Here is a 12,247-nt window from a genome sequence, read left to right on the forward strand (position 1 = left end):
AGATAGATAGATAGATAGATAGATAGATAGATAGATAGATAGATAGATAGATTGTTGCACGATTAATTAAAACTATTACAAAATTTGCCTACTTTAAAATCTAGTTAGGAGGAATACATGTCAACAAATTACAATACAATAATAACATTTCATCAATTCGATACAATCATACTGTAAAATCACTTTCATCTTATAACTGGCAGTTTAAAATGATTTCTCTTTTACAAATGGAGGGTTAACCTCATTCCAGTGCAGGTTCGTTATTTGACTCAGTTCCTTATTTGCTGCTTTAATATATTTTGAAAAACCTATTGACAGTTGGCTGGATACTCCCTTCAGGCAGGATCGAATTTAAAAAAGTCTACAAATTAGGTGCAATCAGAATTTCTTCAAATCTTGAAGCTTCCTCAATAAATCAATGCTTCAGGGGCAGCAGTGCATAGTCTACAAAGCTGGTCAGTGGTACCACTCAATCTCCAATACCAGTAGGTTTTCAAAGCAATAAGACCAAATTTCAGCGTTATTATTTGCCGTTTTTGGTCTTGTCCAGTGATTGCTTAAGATAACTTGGAGCATTCGGCGGTCATAGATCTTTACTGCCAATTTCCAATGGCACTTCTTATCCAGGTATTCAATATCTAAGACTGCTGATATTCTCTTTGCTTGCTTAACCACTACCTTTGACAATTGCTAATGTGGAAAGTTTACACTCCATGTTTCGTGCACTTCAACATTTCGCTACAAGTTATCAAAATAATTTTCCTACAGCAATGTCTCCTTCATTGTTACCGACCAAATTTGTGTCAGAGAGGCACAAGAAATGATGATAACAACAACTACACTGAGCTTTAGTCAGCTAAGTGTTATTTTTGATTCTGAATACAATCATCCCTCATGCCAGAGTTCACATTAATTTACTTCCAATTACCATAATCATGGCAGTTGTATCTGGACTTGTCATGTTCTTAAGAAATCTTTGAAGTGCAACATTTAAGGCTTGAGACAAGCACTTTAGGGCTTTCGCATGGGCCAGCGATCAACCTCTTTCATCGATCCACACTCCTAGATATTTATATGTTGGTACCCTCTCTACTCTCTCATTTTTCAAAGCCTGGAACTCTTTTCATTTAATTGGCAGCTAAATATTATTATCTTTGTTTTAACTATATTAATTTGAATGCTGTTCATATCACAAAACAGAACTGGGACTCCCAATGATCTCTGCAACCCAAAGGCGGTCTGATCAAATGTAACAGTATTGTCTGCATTCTGTAGTCCTTGGATTTTAGTTTTGGGCAATTTCGAGGGAAGGCTCTTGTTTTATCAATTGCTTAGCACATATTGGCTATATATAGATTTAAGAGGAGAAGGAATGGGATACAGCCTTGTTTTTTTTGGGTGAATACTTTTCCAGTCATAGTCCATTTCGCTATTATCCCACATGTCTGAGGACAAACTTGTTATGGCATTTAGTAAGGGGTGGAAATACCTAATTTTGCCCTCAAGCCCATAGATTATCTCTAACCACATTATTGAATGATGTAGTAAAATCTACAGATGAAGAATATAAAGCATTGTTTGTACCCACATTGTAGTTATAAATAACAGATTATCCTCAATATTCCAGAAATCCTGTTTGAAAGTGAGGGATTGATTGGTTTTCCAATACCCATTGCTCACGCTCTTGGTTTAATATTCTGGCAAAGCATTTGTTTTCCACATCCAAAAGGGCAATTAATCAGAACTTTGCTGAAAAATCAAATGCACCCTTTGGAATGAGCAAATGGTTCCAAGTGAATAAACCAATGAAGAATATCTCACGAAGGGACACAGGTATCACATGTGCAGCAGGTGCAGTGGTGCCATGGCTGCAGTGTGTGATGCCCGCTGTATATCCATTATAACTACAAGCAAAGATACGGAGATCCAATGTCCCAATTTCCCTGGAACTCCTGCTACAACAATAGAGTCGCCCAGATGTATTGTTCTATGCTACCATATCGAGTCCCCCTACATCGTGGAACACTGCATTGCTTGCACTAAGTAAGTAATGTAACATATCATTATATTATCTCCCACTATATTGACCTCCTAAAAATCTTGACTTTTTCCTTTAATTCTGTTAAGTATTTTTAGATTAACTTTAACTTTTTAGTGTTAAAATTATTTAATACCAACATTCAAATTTATATCCTCAAGTTATTTGCAGGTTTTTATCTTTTCTAAATTACTTATCCTATAATTAGGGCCATAGCAATTATCCAGCAATTATGATTAAATCATGCAGCATCAAAGACCTCATTACAAGTCTGGCGGTCAACAGCCCACCAGACTCGCGGTGGCAGTCATGCTTGCCACTGGTTTGGCAGTCCGACCACCAAATTAAGAGTTTGACAGTCAGAGTGCCAAACAACTGCTGTCCCTGCCAGTAACAATGTTCCTGATGGGCTGACGGTGGTGCAGATCATAATCAGCCAGGCTAGCGCTGACCTCAGCCCTGCTAATTAGGACCTGGTTCTCCAACAGCCTTTTCATGGCCGTTTCACCGCCATGAAAAGGCTGATGGAGAACAGGTGTAAGGGGCCAAAGGGTGGCCCCTGCACTGCCCATGCCCAAGGCATGACCAGTGTGGGGTCCCTCTGCTCAGCAACCTAATAATGAGCACTGTCTACTGTGCAGACTGTGCGCATTACAAGGGTGCTGGTGCTCCCTGTGGACAGCAGCATTGCCGGGGCCTCTATTACAAGCCTCTATTACTTTCCCTTGGTTTCCGCCCTTCAGCCCAGCAGGAAAGTCATAATAGGGCCAGCAGGGAGGTCACCAGTAAAGCGGCAACCTTCCCATCTGAAGTTCGGTCCGCCAAACTCATAATCAGGCCCAAAATTTTGAAAGAGAAAGGACAAACTATGTGTCAGTAGTTCTGTCGGTCAAACGTTTCACATTATTATTATTGGTGCAATACATAAAAACAGCACTCAAAAGTAAAAGTGGCCCTGTTAAACTTTGCTACATGTCTGTCATCGCAGGGCACCACACGTGGAAGTTTTGTTAGTAATTTTTGATTAGATTGAGATAGAAACAGATTATTTTGCTAGTGGATTATGTGACAAACCAGTACTTACTTAAAAGAAAGAAATATGACAAATTGTAATATTTTTAAATATGTGTTATTTAGGGCAACACCTCCATAACATTTTGTTTGTAGTTAAACCCCTTCTGTGCTGGGGACGTAATGGTTATGTCCACCGGCACAGTACTCCTGTGCCTGGGAATTTCCTTCCCTTTGAAGTCTCTCAGAGCATTTCAGAAGCCGGATCGTAAAGCGTTCCGGCTACTGAAATGCCCACTAGACACCAGGGATCACTTTCTAATGGAAACTGGCATAAAGGGAGGGACCCCTTGGGCAAGGGCCGCTACCCAGATGGGCAATTTTTTCAAGGCCTTTTATGCCCCCCTGGGGGCAGATCGGCCTATTGTTATTGGGCCGATCTACCTCCAGGGGAGGCAGAAACCACTAGGTGCCAGGGATAATTTTTTTATTTTGTATTTTTGTTTTTTAGAGTTGGGGAGCGACCCCTTAGGCAAGGGTCGCTCCCCTATGGGGAAAATTATATTTAAACCACTAGACACCAGGGAGGTTTTTTTATGGCGAATTCACGGGATGGGGGTGACCCCTTAGGCAAGGGTCGCTCCCGGGGGATCAACTTTATTTTAGGCAATTTCTGCCCCCCAGGGGCAGATCAGCCTATTGTTATTAGGCCGATCTGCCCCCGGGGTGGCAGAAACCTCTAGGCGCCAGGGATAATTTTTTTTGTTTTTGTTTTTTAGAGGTGGGGAGCGACCCCTTAGGCAAGGGTCGTTCCCCTGGGGGAGCAAATTTATTTATGGCCATTCCTGCTCCCCTTGGGGGCAGATCGGTGTATATCTATTAGGCCGATCTGCCCCCGGGGGGGCAGAAACCACTTAGGCACGAGGGATTGGTGTGTGTGTATTGTGTGTTTTCTTTAGGGGGCAGCCCCTTGGGTAAGGTTCCCCATGGGGACACATTACTGTTGGCCATAACTGCCCCCCTTGGGGGCAGATTGGCCTATTTTTGGAAGGCCCATCGGCCCCCAAAGGGGGGGGGGGGCAGAAAGCCCACCAGAGACCAGGGAAGTTTTTTTTCTCCAAAATAAGAGGGTAGGGGTGTGGCCATACCCCCACCCCAAATAAATGGGGCCAAAGTTGTTCTACCCACCAGTGGGCAGATGGGGCAATTACCCCTGATCCACACCCCGGGGGGCAGAAAGTCTACTAGATGCAGGGAATTTTAAAAAAATAGTGGGGTGGTGGCTACCTACCAGTATGGGCCTGGTTATGACCCCACCCCAACTGAAGAGGGTAACAGTCTTTCAGCTCTCCCCTGCATCCTAAAACATCTTATCCCACAGCAAGCAAGAGGACATTTGATTATTTTGGGTTTTGGTTTTACATTTGGGCCATGAGAGCTTAGCTAACTCTCAAAATCGTTCCACTTGGAATGGTGAGGGCTGCACTTTATGGACTTTGGGACACTGCCATGTAGAAAAATCCACAAGACCTAGACACATCTGAAAACTAAATATCTGGGTGATTCCAGGGTGGTGTGTTTCACATGCACTCCGCACCATTTTCTTACCCACAATGCCCTGCAAACCTCCAACTTTGCTGGAAATGACACATTTTTCCCACGTTTTTGTGATGGAACCTTCCGAAATCTGCAGGAATCCACAAAATTCCTACCACCCAGCATTGTCTCATCTATACTGATAAAGATTCTGCTGCACTTGTCAGCCTAAAAACGTTTTTTTCAAACTGCCCTTTTGGACCTGCTTTGGTTCCCCCTCAATTTCAACATGTTTTTGGCTCTTCCCTGTCACAGGCACTTGGCCCACCTACACAAATGAGGTATAATTTTTACCATGAGACTAAGGGAATGTTGGGTGGTATGAAATTTGTCCCTGTGCCGTGATCCCACACAGAAATGTGGGAAAAATGTGATTTTTTTAGCTAAATTTGAGGTTTGCTGAGGATTCTGGGTAGGAAAACATTGGGGGATCCACGCAAGTCACACCTGTCTAGTTTTCAAAACTGTGCAGGTTTGCTAGGTTTCCCCAGGTGCTGGCTGAGCTAGAGGCCAGAATCCACAGCTAGGCACTTTGCAAAAAACAGCTCTGTTTTCTTTGTGAAAATGTGATGTGTCCACGTTGTGTTTTGGGGCATTTCCTGTTGCGGCCGCTAGGCCTACCCATGCAAGTGAGGTACCATTTTTATTGTGAGACTTGGGGGAACACAGAATAAGAAAAGAAGTGTTATTGCTCCTTGTCTTTCTCTACATTTTTTCCTTCCAAATGTAAGACGTCTATTTGAGGAATGCCCTGTAATTCACATGCTAGTATGGGCACCCTGGAATTCAGAGATGTGCAAATAACCACTGCTTCTTAACACCTTATCTTGTGGCCATTTTGGAAATACAAAGGTTTTCTTGATACCTATTTTTCACTCTTTCTTTTTCAGCAAATGAATTGCTGTATACCAGGTATAGAATGAAAACCCATTGCAGGGTGCAGCTCATTTATTGGCCCTGGGTACCTAGGGTTCTTGATGAACCTACACGCCCTATATATCCCCGCAACCAGAAGAGTCTAGCTGACGTAATGGTATATTGCTTTCAAAAATCTGACATTGCAGTAAAACATGGAGAAAAATTGCTTGTTTTTTCACCTCAATTTCAATATCCTTTTATTTCAGCTGTTATTTTCTGTAGGAAGCACTTGTAGGATCTACACTAATGGCCCCTTGCTGAATTTAGAATTTTGTCTACTTTTCAGAAATCTTTAGCTTTCTGGGATCCAGCATTGGTTTCCCACCCATTTCTGTCACTAACTGAATGGAGGCTAAAAGCACAAAAAATAGTAAAAATGGGGTATGTCCCAGTAGAATGTCAAAATTGTGTTGAAAAACGGGGTTTTCTAATTCAGGTCTGCTTGTTCCTGAAAGTTGGGAAGATGGTGATTTTACCACCACAAACTCTTTGTTGATGCCATTTTCAAGGAAAAAACCACAAGCCTTCTTCTGCAGCCCTTTTTCCCCATTTTTGTTTTTAAAAAAATATATATTCGCTGTATTTTGGCTAATTTCTTGGTCTCCTTTGGGGGAACCCCTAAAGTATGGGTACCTCTAGAATCCCTAGAACGCTGGAAAAAAAAGACGCAAATTTGGCATGGGTAGCTTATGTGGAGAAAAAGTTATGAGGGCTTAAGCGGCAACTGCCTCAAATAGCCAATAAAAAGGCTCGGCACAGGAGGGGAAAAGCCCTGCTAGCGAAGGGGTTAAATATGAACTACATATTTATTTAGACTTATAATAATTACACTTTAAATGTTTTAATTAAATATATATATTTAATTTACCTATCTTTTAGTTACTAACAGTATTTTATAATGTTAGGTAATGTTTTAGGGGGATTCCCCAATGCCCTTTTTAATTCCTTTTTACATATTTAATAAATATAAATTTTGCAATAAACAAGCTGCATTAGCTTACTATTTTTATTCGTTTTCAGCAAATTATGTTACATATTTATTAATTATACTTACCTTTAACAATATAGTGCCTGCTAATGTAGAGCTCACCATGATCTAGAGGTGGAGGTCTAGCACCCACTTGATGTAACAAAAGTGATGCACAGAGGTGCGTGAATTAATGAAAACAAAAACCAAGAAACCACTTTGAGGAAACCAGATCATGGAAAACCAGTTTTAAGGATTAAAAATTTTCAGGAAATGAAAAACAAATCGGAAATCAAAGGAAAAATAATTTTAAGGAAAAATCCAAAATTACATTAAACTTGGGCGGAGTTTAGGACTACTGTGAGGTTTTTACATTCAGGGATGGGTAATGTTTAGGGTGATGAGTGCTTTTTAGGAGTCAGAAATAATTAGGTTCAGGTATAGAAGGAGGTTTTTAGGGTTCAGAGATGGGTGGATTGTAGGGAGGGAGAGGGTTTTTTAGGGTTTACAGATGAGTGGCATTTAGATGTGTGAGGTGTTTTTAGGTTTCAGGCACAGGTGGGGTGCAAGGGTGTTGCAGGGTTTTAGGATTCATGGATGGGGGAATTTTTAGGGCTTGTGAGGGTTTTTAATTTTCAAGTATGGGTAGTGGCTTGGGTGGTGAAGAGGGTTCAGGATGTGGTGGAGTATAGACGGGTGAGGGGTTTTAGGGATTCAGGGATGAGTGGAGTTCGGGTGTGCTGAGGTGTTTTAAGAGTATGGGATGAGTGGGGGTAGAGAGGGTTTTTTAGGGTTCAGCAATGGGTGGAATTAAGAATAGTGAGTGATTTTACATTTCAGGGATGGTGGAATTGTGGGTTAGAAAGGCCTTTTATGCTTCAGGGATGAGTATAGCTCAAGTGTAGTGAGGAATTTTAGGGGCAAGGCTTGATGGTACTTAGGATGTTGTGAGGAGTCAGCAATGGATGGTGTTTATGGGTGGTGATGGGTAAGTCAATTAATAGTTTGACAGTGTAAAAGATATAAATATGAAATATTGTCCCCTGAAGTAAAGCACTGAAATAATTATCTCAGACAAAACTGTTTCTGAAAGTAAGAACTGCAACCATTAAATTTACACTTAAAAAATAAGCATTCAAAAGGCAATTTCAACCAAAAAGACATTTAATTAATTGGTTTCTATGAAAAAGTAAGTGCCATCCATTCTGAAAATTTCCATCAAACAGTTTGGATGAAATAGTTTCTCAGTAATCGTATTCTATGAAATCACATACAACCTACATACAGATGCTTCACCTAGCTACTGCTCTCACTCAGGTCTGAAGACATTGGAGGTTGAAATGTATAATGGTTATTTGTGGTTCCCTTGGAAAAGCATACACAGCTCGCTCAAAGTTTTGTGGCATAATAATAATGTTTAATGTTGAAACAGTAGTGTTCTTTGTTGCCAGATATTTTTTTTAATGGTTTCCTGGTCCCATGAGTGGGTTATGTTTTTTTCTAATCAAGAAAGTCTGTCTGAATTAGATTAATTCAGTAAAGTACAAAAAAAATGACAAACCATGTACTCTGACATTATGGATTCAAGTTGGATTCATGATGGAATACATTTTGTAAATGTTTATTTTTTGGTTTCATGTTTGACATCCAAGATATTGTAATTTAAAATCTTCTTTAATGGTAAAGTTGGATTTTAAGTTACAATTTTGAAAATGCCACTTTTAGAAAATTGGCATTTCCCTGCCCTAGTTATTTTGTGCCTGCAGCCTCTTCCTGTAAACATGACTGGGTGTAGTTGGTAGTTGGACTTTGCTTATTCTTCTCAGACAGCCACACAATAGAGGTATTAGGTATTTCAGGATAGGCCATCACTGGCAGGAAACGGGTCAGGGGAACTGGGCATAGTCCCACTTACAAGTTATTAGGCTGTGCCTTGCCCTCAGGCAAAGAACTTCACACTACCTTGTTGTTCATAAAGTCAGGCTGGAGCCAGGGCAGAGAAGGTAGGCAACTCGAGGCACTTAAAAGGGAATTTTCTAGAAACTTCTCCTACTTGAACCAAGGTACCAGGTATAATATTAGGACCCTAAGTCCCACTCTTCAGTACACTTTCTGGACCTGTGGAAAGACTCTCAGAGGACTGCCTACTGCTGTGGCCTGCTGTGTACTTCAGAAGATTGGTTTGCTGCACCTCGAAGGACTGTTCTGCTGCCAGAAGTCTGCCTTGAATCCTCACGGGCCTATCCTGCTGTTTGGGCCACTTTCCATCTCTTAAACTCAGCACAACCAGATTGACTCCAAGGGCTAGTTGTCTAGCCTCCTGATCAGAGCCTCAGGGACATAAAAGGCTCCAGGCATCTTGAACATGCACCTGGAACCTGGCTAAGTTAACCTCAACACTCCAAGTGATGCTTCTCCAGTCCTAGACCCTTGAAAGTGGTGCTAAAGGTGCCCAGATAACTCAAATAAAAAACGTGGGAGCATTCTTGGCTAAAAACTGCTCTGAGAGCCAGGAGGAGACCGGGACCAACCTGTTTGTCTATCCACCCAGTCTGACTTCACAGCAGCTCCCACTATGTTCTTCTCTGCAGCAGCGAGGTGTATCCAGCCTTGTGGAGCCCTCATTGGCTACAGCCTCCAGCCTCATCCTGATGGAGATTTTTGACTTCCAACAATGTGACTAAGTCCTGGATACGATATTGGAAGACTGAATGTCGGACCCCCAATTCGGCAGTCGGGAGGATGCCGCAAAGCCAGCAACCTCCCCACTGCCATATTAGGATGCTCCCACAGGGCTGGACGCCAGAGACAGTGCAACAGCATTGGCTTCGGCTCTAAGGGAGAGCAGAGGCTAATGCTGTCACACTGTCGGTGCCGCAAGCACAGTCGGAATGCGCACAGTTGCCATTGCAGACAGTGCACATTCCAACAGTGCTGATAGGGGGGACCACTGCACTGCCAACAACATGGGCATGGGCGGTGCAGGGGCACCCTTGTGGCCCAGTCTCTGCTTTACCACCGGCCTTTTCATGGTGGTGTCCCAGCCATGAAAAGGCTGGAGGAACAGCAAGTTGTGATTATGGCGGTGGCGGCACCGCCATGCTTGACCACGGCTTTCCGCGCCGCCGCAACCATGGGATCTCTGATCCTGGAGGTTGCAGCGGTTTTGCAAAGGTCTGACTGCCACCGTCCAAATCTGGCAGTCGGACTGCCACTGTGGGTACTGCAGTCCTAGGACCGCTGTAGTCATAATCAGGCCCTACTTCTGAACGTGTATATCTTCACTGTGACTTCGTCCAGCGGTTTCCTGACAATGATGTCTCCTCCTTGGACACCACCTGCAGCCTTGCCCCGCTGAACATTATATTTTCAAGACTTTATTTCTGAAATTCTTCCAAATCCGAAGGTAAGTGCCAACTAGACTAAATCCAGTTCTTGAATCCAACCCTTGCTTCATCATAGTCAGCCATATTTTCTGACTTTGACCAGATCTCGTGCTAATAGATGTCCACAGTTGACACTTTGATCTTTTAAGCACTAATATTTACCTTAAACTTAAAAAAATCATAACTCCAGCCCTGCTGATTAAATTTTTGACATTTTGGTGTCAAATAGTTTATTAAAATGTACTCTATTTTTTAAAATTGGGTGTGGGATTTTTCTCATGTTGTGTTTTCACTTTTTTGCTGTTTGTGTGCTATATAAATACTTACGGCTGAGTGCTTTTGTGCCAAGCTACCTGAGTGCAGATTAATTTAGTGACTTTAGTAGTTTACCCTGACAGGGATTATGGTTGTTGCTTGAGCAGGGTTTCTACCCCACTCAACCAACAACCCACTTTCTCTCAGTCACCATGGATGCGAGTGCTTTCACTGTGACCATCTTTAAATAACATTCATTAAGGCATTACTAAATGCATTGAAAGATGGCTGCCATGTATGTGCATCCATGAGTGAAAGCTATCTAAGTAAAAAAACACTCAAAAAGCCAAAAGGTTTCACTGCCTGGCATTGAAACCTATTGGCTTTATCAGTTGCATTGCCATTACAATTGCTTGTTAAAGAACGGTGCTGATGAATGGAGAACTTGGACAGAACTGCAAAGAAAACAATTCACAATTACATGCACTGCTCTCAATTTGTACCAGGACAGGCCTGACTACAGTGCAAGTCTTTATTTTAATACTGTATTTTGGATGTCATAGCACTGCTTTTCTAAAAAAAAAGTAATGACAGAAGTGGATGAGCTCACACACCTGATCTGGGCCAACTTTTGAGCTAGATAAAATACTTTTAACTGTGGCCTGCTGAAATCGTTTTTCCTTCTCTGCACTATCTTTACCAGGGCTCCTTGTAGTTTTGGGGTTGGGAAATTATATGGATTATAAAATGTGACCCATATTTACTAAGCCTTTGCATCATGCAAGGCGACACAGGGCAAAGCAAAGGCTTATTTGGGATTTACAAAGCCAGGAAAGGCTTGATTTGCGTGTTAAGTTACGTTTTGTTACATTTCTTAGTGGTAGGCATTCCATGGGTGGAGCAAGGGCATTCACGTTCCTCCATGCTTAGATTTCACACAATTCTAAATTTAGTAAGGTTTGTAAAGCTGGAATTGTGTGAAATCGGTATGCCTACCACAGGGGGGGGAGTAACAAGAAGAAGTATGTTTATTTCTCCTGCATCATGCAATAGGAAAGTGTCTCTTTGGGTTGTTTTTATGCAGGAAGGCATACCTTCCTGCACAAACAAAATCCTTCCTATAATACAGGCACCCTTTGCAGCATGGCACCAGGGTGTCTGCGTGATCGCTAGGCAGCAACAAGTATGCCAGAGGTGTGATAAAGCTAAAAGAGCACAATATATTTGTAAATATGGCACTCGAGCTCTCTTCCATTCACACAACGCAGCACAGTATAATGCCTTGCTGTACCGCACTGCTTTATTTTGTAGTAAACCTGCTCCTATGTGTCCACGCCGGTTCCTGCATGTTTTCACCCGGAGTCTCACATGGATATTTTGACTGATGAAATACGTCTTATAAGTCTATGGGTTCAGTAACTTCTGATACTGGGTCTAACAGAATTTATGTGCCACTGGTAATGAGAGCCTATATGATCAGTGAATTTGGAGGTGCATTAGCCAAGGGAGTGACTTCCATTGATGCACTAGGGTCCACTGAACCCTGAATATTGCTGTATTGTTGAAATCAAACAGAAGCCGGGGGACATTTCCCTTCTTGCACTAGGGCCTATGAAACAGTAGCCCACAGCAGTTCTAGAGCATATACCACAACTGGCATCAGGGTGCTTTACAATAACCCAGGTTCCTCACGTAGAGTACCACTGTGATTGCATAAATATATTGCATCAGAACGACTGCACGTTTCCCTTATTGTAGAGTTACAGCAACAGGGTAATACTACATTACAAATGCAGTCATACAACACCTCACAATGGAACAATATGACAGGTTACCACACAGCTGCACAGAAGAGAACATTACATGTAATGTCACATTTATGGCCTCAAATTGTTCAATCCTACTGTAATATGGCATTTCCCAAAGAGGTACTGTTATCCCTAAATCCAAAGACAAGAAGGCACTTCCCAACAGAGATGATGTTATTACATCTTAAGCGTAATGCGCCTGAGTTGACACCAGCCCTTTCAATGAGTGCCCTGTTGAACATAAATATAACAACTATTCTACGTAGTA

The 12,247-nt window shown here is 42.1% G+C and overlaps 1 protein-coding gene across 2 annotated transcripts in view; it reads right to left on the minus strand.

Annotated features, from left to right (window-relative positions):
- LOC138249793 (retinal guanylyl cyclase 2-like) overlaps window positions 1–12,247 on the minus strand; it is a 361,038-nt gene that overhangs the window by 219,115 nt on the left and 129,676 nt on the right. The window lies entirely within an intron of this gene.

This window comes from Pleurodeles waltl, chromosome 8 (genome assembly GCF_031143425.1).
Source record: "Pleurodeles waltl isolate 20211129_DDA chromosome 8, aPleWal1.hap1.20221129, whole genome shotgun sequence".
Taxonomy (NCBI): domain Eukaryota; kingdom Metazoa; phylum Chordata; class Amphibia; order Caudata; family Salamandridae; genus Pleurodeles; species Pleurodeles waltl.